This window comes from Saccopteryx bilineata, chromosome 7 (genome assembly GCF_036850765.1).
Source record: "Saccopteryx bilineata isolate mSacBil1 chromosome 7, mSacBil1_pri_phased_curated, whole genome shotgun sequence".
Classification (NCBI taxonomy): domain Eukaryota; kingdom Metazoa; phylum Chordata; class Mammalia; order Chiroptera; family Emballonuridae; genus Saccopteryx; species Saccopteryx bilineata.
In genome coordinates this window covers 63,204,442-63,214,366 of record NC_089496.1, presented here as the reverse complement: position 1 = coordinate 63,214,366, position 9,925 = coordinate 63,204,442, and positions in this window count along the sequence as shown.

Genomic DNA, 9,925 nt, shown 5'->3' with positions numbered 1-9,925 from the left:
TAGAGAGAGGGAGGAAGAGAAAGAGAAAGAAACATCGATTTGTTGTTCCACTTATTTATGCATCCAAGGGTTGATTCTCGTGTGCACCCTGACCGGGGATCGAACCTGCAACCTTGCACATTGGGATGATGCTCTAACCAACACAGGCACCAAGCCAGCGTCTCACCTAGCTAATGCTGAGCTGCTAGACCAACGATGTCAGCTGCCCACTTCTAGACTTCTTATAACATGAGGAAATCAAACTTCCTACTTAGGGCGCTTGCAGCCAGATTTCTGCTACTCAGAGCCAGACGCACGCCCTAGACTAGATTTTAGGCTGCAGTGACATGACCACCTGGCTTCCCAGAGTGAATAACACCTTAAGGGAGGCAGGTATCTAATCAATGAACTAAATAATGGAGCAGAATATAAAAAGTCCTAAATCAAAATTGGCAAAATTTCACAACACGGAAACAGAAAGAAGAATTTGGGGTTACCTGTGGAACCCAGGAAACCCCAGAAAGACACAGAAGCCAGACTCTGAGAAACTGAAGAGGATTTTTCCCATCCAAGGCAGGTTGGACCCTCTCCCTAGCCCCCCCCCCCCCCACACACACACCAAGGACCCAGCAGGAAGAAATGAATGGTGGCCTTTGACAACATGGTTGGCTTCAGAGTCGCCCCAGCTGCCTGGAGAACTGGACTGTGTTTAAGGGCCACAGTCAGGGCTGGTCACCCTCTGATCATCACACATCATCACAACAGGGCCCTGGCGGCCCTCTACCACCTCACACGCCTCCTCCTCCTCCTCCTCGCTCTGTGCCGGAGTCCTCTCCACCACAGGATCACCCACTGCGAGAACCCGGCACGAGTAATAGTTTCCAATAACTGCTCAGTGAAAACTTAATGATTCCTTTTATGGCAGCGGTTCTCACCCAGAAGTGACTTAATTTGTTCCTCCTGGAGGACATCTGGTCACTTCTGGAGATTTGCGTGGTTGTCACAGCTCAGGAGAGGAGCTAGGCGCATCTAGCAGGCAAGGGCACGGGGGCCCAGGCCAGCCCCCAACAAGGAACGGTCCAGTCCAACACGACAAGAGCGCCGCATTTGAGAAAGGCTGTTTTTGTATAATTTGATGGTGACGCACGGAGCGGCCAGCCCGTGGCTTTGTATCACCAAGCGAGTTCGTCGGAGGGATGTGAGTGGGCAGCGGCGTCATTCTGAGACGATGAGAAAAGGCCAGTGGCCACAGCACGGTGTGCCACTGCATTCTCCAATCAACACTGAACCAAGCCTCACTGACGGAAGCAGCTGATAATGCCGCTTCCTACTCCGGGATTCCCTTTTACATTGAAACCCCTCTAACGAGATTCGGTAATAAATATTTACTGTGTCGGCTAATGAAGAAACACGTGCCCATCGCACAGGGCTCAGAAGCATTTCTTTCATACTGAGGTTGGCTGGGGAGGGAGCCCAATAGATATGGTAGGTTACAAAAAATAGATAAAAAAAAAAAGGCCCTGGCCGGTTGGCTCAGTGGTAAAGCATCGGCCAGGTATGTGGAAGTCCCGGGTTTGATTCCCGGCCAGGGCACACAGGAGAAGCACCCATCTGCTTCTCCACCCTTCCCCCTCTCCTTCCTCTCTGTCTCTCTCTTCCCCTCCCGCAGCCAAGGATCTATTGGAGCAAAGTTGGCCCTGGCGCTGAGGATGGCTCCATGGCCTCCGCCTCAGGCACTAGAATGGCTCCAGCCACAATGGAGCAACACTCCAGATGGGCAGAGCATCGCCCCCTGGTGGTCATGCCGGGTAGATCCCAGTCAGGTGCATGTGGGGGTCTAATTGCCTCCCCACTTCTCACTTCAGAAAAATACAAATATAGATAGATAGAAAGATAGATAGATAGATGATAGATAAATAGATAGATAGATAAAATAGATTAAAAAATAAAAACAATAGAGTAAGGTTCCGTTTTATCAGCTCTGAAAAATTTTAAGCCTTTGCAGGGGGTGCTAGATTCAGAAAACAATTGTAAAGCCCACCTTTACTGTTTCATTCAAAAGAAACTCCAAGCCAAGAACGAGCGTGTCTTAACAAAAGTAGACTTCTTGGGATAATTTTTTCTAAAAACCGTGAATGATGGATTCAGCCCTTCGCAGAGAATGGCGTTCCGACCACAGATGGGATATGGAGAAGTGAGCTCAATCACAGATGGTCTATTTTTTCCTATATTTCACAAAACAGGCCGTTTCTACCACTCTTTTTTTCCTTTTACATTTTGCTCTTAGTAATCCTGTAAATTGAAAGAAGAAAAAAAATACGAAACCGAAAGGAAACATGGAAACATTTACTTTTTAGTGTTGTTTATAATCTTAGTCTTTTTGTGGCTAGAAACATCAATGAATAGTCTGTGCTGTAATTTACTTTAAAAAAAAAACTTCGAGTGTAATTCATTTTAGGTGAGCAATTTGTTTTATGAGCCATGTATGTTTATTTGGGGTTGCGTTGTGGTTTTTTTTTTTTAATTTTATTTTTATTGAGTGCAATAAAAACTCTTCTTATCAATTGATTTGTTGTATCAGCAAAGGAGTTCTTTCCAGACTGAAGCGTGGCAGCTTTTTCGAGGACATTACCCGGCGTATAATTCCACTGCCGATGTGAATGCGGGGTCATTAGGGCCCACGCGCACGGCCCACTGGGACCGCATTGTCACAATTCCTGCTGGATGGTGGCACTATCTCTTCCCGCATGCAGCCAGGCAACGTGGTTGTCAAATGGGTTCTCTCTTTGTGATGGTTCATCACAGGCACAGTTTTGCATTGGGGCGACGGTTTATTGCAGACTGCTGAAACCGCGAGTTCAAGAGTTCACTTCCAAGCCCGCATGATGTGGAAACTTCGAGTAGCAGAGAGTGTATGCTTTCCATAAATAATTCGTTGCAACGCAGGGCAGAGACTGGAGGGGTTGGGTTTCTATTTGGAGGGTGTGTTTTTTTTAAAAAAAGAACCTGTTGGGAGGGAATTCTTAACCCAAATGTGGGTTTGCACATGAAGCAAGCCACCCGCCTTCTAACTCACAGGGCTTGATGAATGCTGTCCATTCGGGCTGGGCTAACTCCCCATGACTCCCAGGTCCTGGGGCACTGTGCAGGGTCCGGCACCAATGCCCTCCTGTGGGCATGAGATCACGTTAGTGTGCATATTTCCAGAGCGAGAGTCGTGTCTCGAGATGTCAATCACGGCTGGTGCAGATCTCACAAAAGTGCCTATCAAATGACCAGGGAATGCTCTCCAGCACGTGGGCCTCGACACGCATGAAACAGGACCTGAGTGATTACTCCCGGCCCGCAAGCAGAGCCCTGGGATTGAACAGCTGTGCAAACAGGGCTGGAGACCCGCAGATCTGAAAGCTGTGTCTTTTAGAAAAGTCTTTCTTTGCAACCCCCCAAATGTCGCATCCAGCGGCATCGAGCTGTCACTATGACATAGTGTTTAAGATGATTTAACGGAGAAGGATCTCGGAGTCGACATAACGACACTGTCAGGGTAGAGGATGTCACTGTGTAAACCATGTTCTGACAGAGCAGATGCGAAGCTGCTCTTGATGTCAAATAACTTCCCAGACACCCTTTTTTTTTTTTTACTGTAGTCAGTATAAATAGAGATATTCGAACGTAAACAGACAATATAGAGAGGCAAACACGAAGAGGGGCTTTGTGACAGAAATTCAAAGTGAGCAGTAAACAACAAAACATAGGAAACTGTCCCCTGTTGAAAATGCGTGTGTATTGTGTGTGTGTGTGAATGTGAGACGGTCACATTGCGAATGTGTCCCTTATCGGCCACCTGGCTGAGCCTCAGCCAGCGAAGAGGTAGGCCCCCAATTTCACCGGGGGTGGGGGTGGGGGTGGGGAGGGTTCTTGGATTTGGCCACTTCCATCACATTACCCAAGTTGACCCTCTATAGCCACAAGCAGCTGCCAAGCATAGGCCAGAATATTCCATTTTCATTCTGAAGAACCAGGTGTCCAAGCAAAATCCTCTCATTATGAAAGAATGCCGCATTGGCCCAAAAGACAGGCATGCCAGTACTATTTCCATCCTTAACAGCTTTCTTAGGAGATTTCTTTTTTTAAAAATCTGTAATTTGACAATGAAGAGGTTAAGTTCTAAGTAGAACACAGGTTTCCACTAAGGGAACCTAATAATAAAGGGCAGGCTCAGAATTTAAATTTAGTGTGTTCAACAACAATGAGAAATTCTTTTCACTCCCCTGAGCAGTAATGGTATTTCTGGAGGGAGGGAGGGAAGAAAGGAAAGAGGGGGGGAGGAGGGAAGGAAGGAAGGAAGGAAGGAAGGAAGGAAGGAAGGAAGGAAGGAAGGAAGGAAGGAGGGAGGGAGGGAAGGAAGGAAGAAAAGAAAAAAGGAATTGTTCTCGTGATAAACTTTCTCGGATCTTTAAAATATTTTGGTGCAATGTGCTAAACACACACACACACACACACACACACACAGAAAGAGGGCAAAGCAATTGTTTATTATCTGACAAGCCTCTCTTCGATTTTTGAATCTTTCCGGCTAATCAATTTTCCGTGATGCCCAAACAAACCCGAGGGCACCTTCACTCAAGGAGCCTCACCCTCGAACACAAAGTGGGCTGAAAGGAGACCGACCAGGAACAGGGCTACCAATATGAGTTACAAAGAAGTTGAAACCCACCCGTGGTCTTAATTTCTTAATGGATCTGGGGGAAAGAATGATTTGAAGGAGAGAAAAAAAAAAAAGTGACAGCAAATTTTATCTTGCTTCTTTTTCACACCGTGCATGCAATTCCTGAAAACCTTTGATTAGACCTCTAAAAAAAAAAAAAAAACCACACTCGTAATTGGCAGGAAAAGGTTAATGGTGTTGTTACAACGATTATCCCATTTAAAATCATTATCCTCTTGGTTTTTATGGCTGTATTACCTTCACCCTTCCGTGAACCCACTTAACCAGCTGTTCCCCTCTGCCATAAAGTTTGCGCAGCGCCGGCGCAGGAGCGGGAGAAACGCCAAGTTTTATCCATCAGGCCTAAGGGGATCGGCAACGTCTTCTAACCGCAACTGTAAAGGGAGTTTACGGCAAGCCTCTGTTTTGATTTGTAAAACTGTCCTTAAGTAAAACACGTACCTGATGCCAAGGTACAGAACGCGCAAACGCCAGACGCTGTTGCCTCAAGGACTGACAGCGTCCTCAAGTTTGATGGGCTGAGGAATGAGACAGCTCAAGGCAGGCGAGGGGGGCAGTGCAGGCTCCGCCCCCTGATGGACCGCCCTCTCTTTTCTCTCCACACCAGCTCCCACCACGACGGGCAACTCGTCTTTTAAGAATTTGTTTGCACCCCTTTCCATATTTACTGTCAACGTGTGTGAATCCCTGGACAGTGTATTGCTCACATTTGCGCGTGCGCATCTTCTAGCGGTGGGCTCCTGCAGCTCGCTCTCGCTCCTTTGACCTTTACTTATTGACACGCAGCTGCCCTCAAGCCACTGCCATTGCTACCCGCGGCTCTGTGGTAGGACTTTATTGCATTCCTTCATTTTCCTGACCCTCGGAAGCCGCGTGAGCTGATAAATGTTAACTGCTGTTTTAAGCCTTTAAGTTGGGCCTCAGCTGGAACAACATGTCTGCATTCAACATGTGGGTCCGGGCTTGTTCACATGGCTGGAAGGGGTTCCAGGGACAGGAACACATGCTTATGAGCCCACCCCTCCCCCCTCCCCAGAGTCCTAGCCTCAGAAATGGCCTGCCACCTACCACAGGCTAAGCAAATCCCTGGGCCAACCCAGGTTCAAGGGTGGGGACACAGCCACTTCCCCCACGTGGAAAGAACTCACGTTAACAGGGCATGGATCAAGGGAAGGGGTGACTGGGTCATCTTGGCCTTCAAGCTGCCATGATAAGAGTGTCACTTAGAACTGTCCCCACTTCTTAGTCCCACGACTGGGCACTTGACCAAAGCTGGGAAAGTCCCTGTTCTCCGGCCCAGGAATCTCAACGGGATGACTCAGAGGAAGATGAGTGGCTTCTCTCTGACACGGAGCAGTTTGAGGAGGCAGAACTGTAGTTCCTGACACTGCGACTTCTGGAGCTTTCCTACCTCCTGTCCTGTCTGGCTCTTGGGCTTTCCCTTGTGTAAGCCCCCACAAGCTTTCTTATAAGCCCCCCACCCTCTCCTACTCGCGTTCTCTGTTGCTCGCAATGGAAAACCCAGGGACCTTGGCAGCACTCGGCTCCTGACTGCACGGTCCCCTTAGGAAGTGCCCCTCACCAGCACCGCTGCCCCCTGCAAACAGCTGGTGCCATAAGCAAAGCACCCGGAGTCCCCTCAGGTGGTTAACGGTACTTAAAAATACTTTTAAAAACTCGTGAAGCATCCTTAAGGACAGATGTCACACAAACACAAAACGACAGCTCTTCACACTGTAGAAACGGCCCTGGAAAGGCTGAACTGTCTGGAGAGGCCAGGGCTGTTGGCAATTGGAGCCAATGTTCACATCCAGGCTAGGAAGGCACCTGTCTCCTGCTCTCCGCCCACCACGGCAGCACCGGGGCTGCTGCGGCACTGGCTCGCCAACGGCGGTGTAGTCTGCTGTCGCTCTGGGCGTGCAGGGTGTAGTGATGGCCGCTTTCTGCTGGTCCTGTTTCCTCAGATTCGCTGTCCCAGTCGGGGGTGATGGAAGGTACCAACTCCCTTCTCGGGTATTTAAACCACGAGCAGTCAGTCACCTGTACGCACAAAATGTGGCCACGGATGTGTGAGAACTCCGCTCATGCAGAGCTTGAAGCACAAACCTTGCAGAATCCCCTGGAAGCCTCCCCCGAAATACAGTTACCCAACTTATGCTCAGCGGCTTCTAAAAGAAACTCATCAGTGACTTTTTAGATTGAAGAGCACAGCCTTTTAATCAGAAAACTGCAAGTTCCAATCTCAGCTCCTTTCTGGGCTTCCCTTTCCCCTTCGGGAACATTGTGTCTAAAATACAAACTATCCCATAGGGTTCTTCTGAGAATTAAATGTAACAGTATATGCAGCGTTAGTCCAGAGCCTGCACCACAGGAAGCACCCAGGACATGCTCATTGTAATTGTATACACTGTCACTGACGATGATGACTTACCATGCCGGCAGCTTCCAGGCCTGGGACAGCAAGGCCCAGCCCTCACGGGCTCACGGGCTCACCGAGTCGCAGGAGCAGAGCTAATGCTGGCCCCGGCAGCACCGCACCAGCCCCCAACGGCAGCCCTCTGGGAAGGCGGGGCCCGACACTGCCTCTAAGTTCCATCACCGGACTCTGTGTCGGCATGTCACCTTTACACTCCACCCAGGTCAAACCAGCCGCATCAGAAGCCCAGAGAGACTTCAGAAGGAAGAAGTCAAGGACAGGGCTGGGCCCTGGACCCCAGCACAGGCCTGGAGGCCGGGCCGGGAGGGGGCAAAAGACCCAGGAGCCTAAGGGCCGCAGACTGATTGATGCTCACAGACCACCCAGGTTCAGGTCAGATGGCACCGGCTGGGGCAGCAGGAGGTCCCCAGCCCTGGCAATCAGCAAAAGAGAACGACTTTTCACCCTGCTGCCACGACCGGTTCTCCGACTGTGGGGACACTAGCATCCCCTCTCGGAGCTGAAAGGAGTCAACTCCCCGATGCAGGGACACCACGGGGCCCACAGTGCACACGCGTGCAGCAAGTCAGAGCAGGGCTGGAAACCGGACACGCCCCATTCAGGGCACCCAGCCCTGAGGTCAGACACGGCCCATGCATCCCAGCCCCGGAGTCATTCGCAGTAGAACCTGCTGGGACCTTGCTGGGCGCAGCGGCGCTCAGAGGGAGACAGAGTCTGCAGTGTGGCCAGACGCCACGGACCACAGGCACATTCCCTGGAAGGAATTCTGTTAAAATGCTCTTTCTAATCGATTGGTGGAATCTTACTTGATGAGCTCAAACCTCTCAGCTCTCTCAAATCGAGGGGTGCTGAGGGCTTGGCTCGTGCCCCTCATTTCAGAAACGCCTAACAGTCTCTCCGTGGCCTGCTAGAGACATCTGGCTCGTGACAAAGTTCCCAGGTAGCCGCAACGCAGACAGCGCCAGCCAGGTGGAGAGGGAATTTGGAGAGGAAGCCAGTGAGGACATCCGGGGAACGAAACAGAAATCTGGAGCAGGAACGGGGTGAGATTTCCAGGATGCACCATTTGAGCCCTGACTCGGATGTGGATGACATAGCCTACTTCCTTCCCTGGTTGATCGTGTTGGGTGTCTGTTCTACTCCACCAGTCGTGGCTGTGAGAAGTCCGGGTTTGCTCAGCAGTGCTGTGGTGCACCAAGGGAAGGTGACCTTCTCTGCATCAGCATGGCACGCGGCAGCCTCCATGGGCCCCGGAGAACCGGAATGGGTGGCCCGAGCGGTTCGAGAGTGTGAGAGCAACAGGAGGGAAATGAAATGGACCCTCCCTCTGTAGGCTTTCTTGAACACTGTGTCTTTGGGCGGACATGAATTTCATGGAGGTGGTGGTTTTCCCGGCAGTTCCTAGAAGACTTTCTGTCACTGACTTCCTTTAAAAATCCCCTGAAAGGGAAGAGCCCTGTTCCTCCATGCCCCGAATGCAGAGACCCTCATATGCTCAAAACTTGGCCCCCAATTTCAGGGGCTTATGGAACCCTTAGGAGCCTGTGGATCTCTGATTAGGAACTGACTCCTGGCACCTGCCGTCACAGTATTATTAAGTGACAACTGGGCAAAGAGGGATGTGCAATTCTGCCCTTGGGGCACTGTGAGGGCCACTATCCCTTCCCAGCCACTTAATTTCGAGGGGGGAGGGATAGAGAAGGGCAGATGTCTAAAGAGGGTGAAGAGAAGTGGAGTAAGAGGCAGAATATGGCTTATTTACTGCAGAACCAATAACACTGCATGGGTTGGGAGTCAGTTAGTCAGCCAACAACCACTGATTGCACATGTATTTCAGGATGAACTCTGTGTGAGGTACCAGACGGAACAACAATGAAGAGAATAAGTTCTGTGGTTCAGGTGGGGGTGATGGACAATATGCAAGTAATTAGATACGGTCAGGCTGTGTTATGAAGGAAAGGGGCAGTGTGAGCACATGCTGGAGGCTATTCTAGATAAATAACACGGTTGGAAAACAGCTATTTCCGACCTTCACACAGGGCTGGACTTGTGGCCTCTTCTATGTTCTTTTGGAGGAAATAAGAAAACTTTGAACTTGTGAAGTCTAACTAAAGTTCCACAGTAATAACCTAAACTCAGAACAGTAGAGTAACTTTTCCTTTGGGGTCCTTAAAAAAAAGAAAAGAAATAGCTACACCAGGCAAGATTTTAAGAGATTACTCAATCTGTAACAGCTTGCAAACATGGAATTTCTGTACGGGAAGAATTTAAAAGGGTCAGAAAATGATGGTTAGATGGTGGCCACTATGCTAGATGGGCCAGATAAGGAATGGAAGATAAAGAAGAAAATCAAACCGAGTACGGGGCAAAAAGAGCCCTGGGCGTGGACAGGTCATTAAAAACAACTGGAAATCTCAGTGGACTATGACACTGAAGTCACGAAATCCTTTCCGGTGGGCAGAAACTAGGGTAGCCGGTGTTGCTTAGAAATAACCTGATTCATGACATGACCCATTAGCAGCAGGAAGAAGGGCCCTGAGCCATTCCCATCTTGGAGAGGCTGTGAGCCCAGGGGTCGAGCTCTTTCGGGGTCATACCTGGCTGAGAACCACAGCCTTATTCCCACTCTAAGAAAGGGTGAGGATGCTAAAACTCCAGAGAAGGGGCTCAGGACCCTGGAGATTAGGACATGCCAACTTGCCCATTAAAGTACCGAGGCGGCCGGCACCCAAATCTCACAAAGAAATATTGCTGAGTTCCATTTTCCTGGACATCTATTT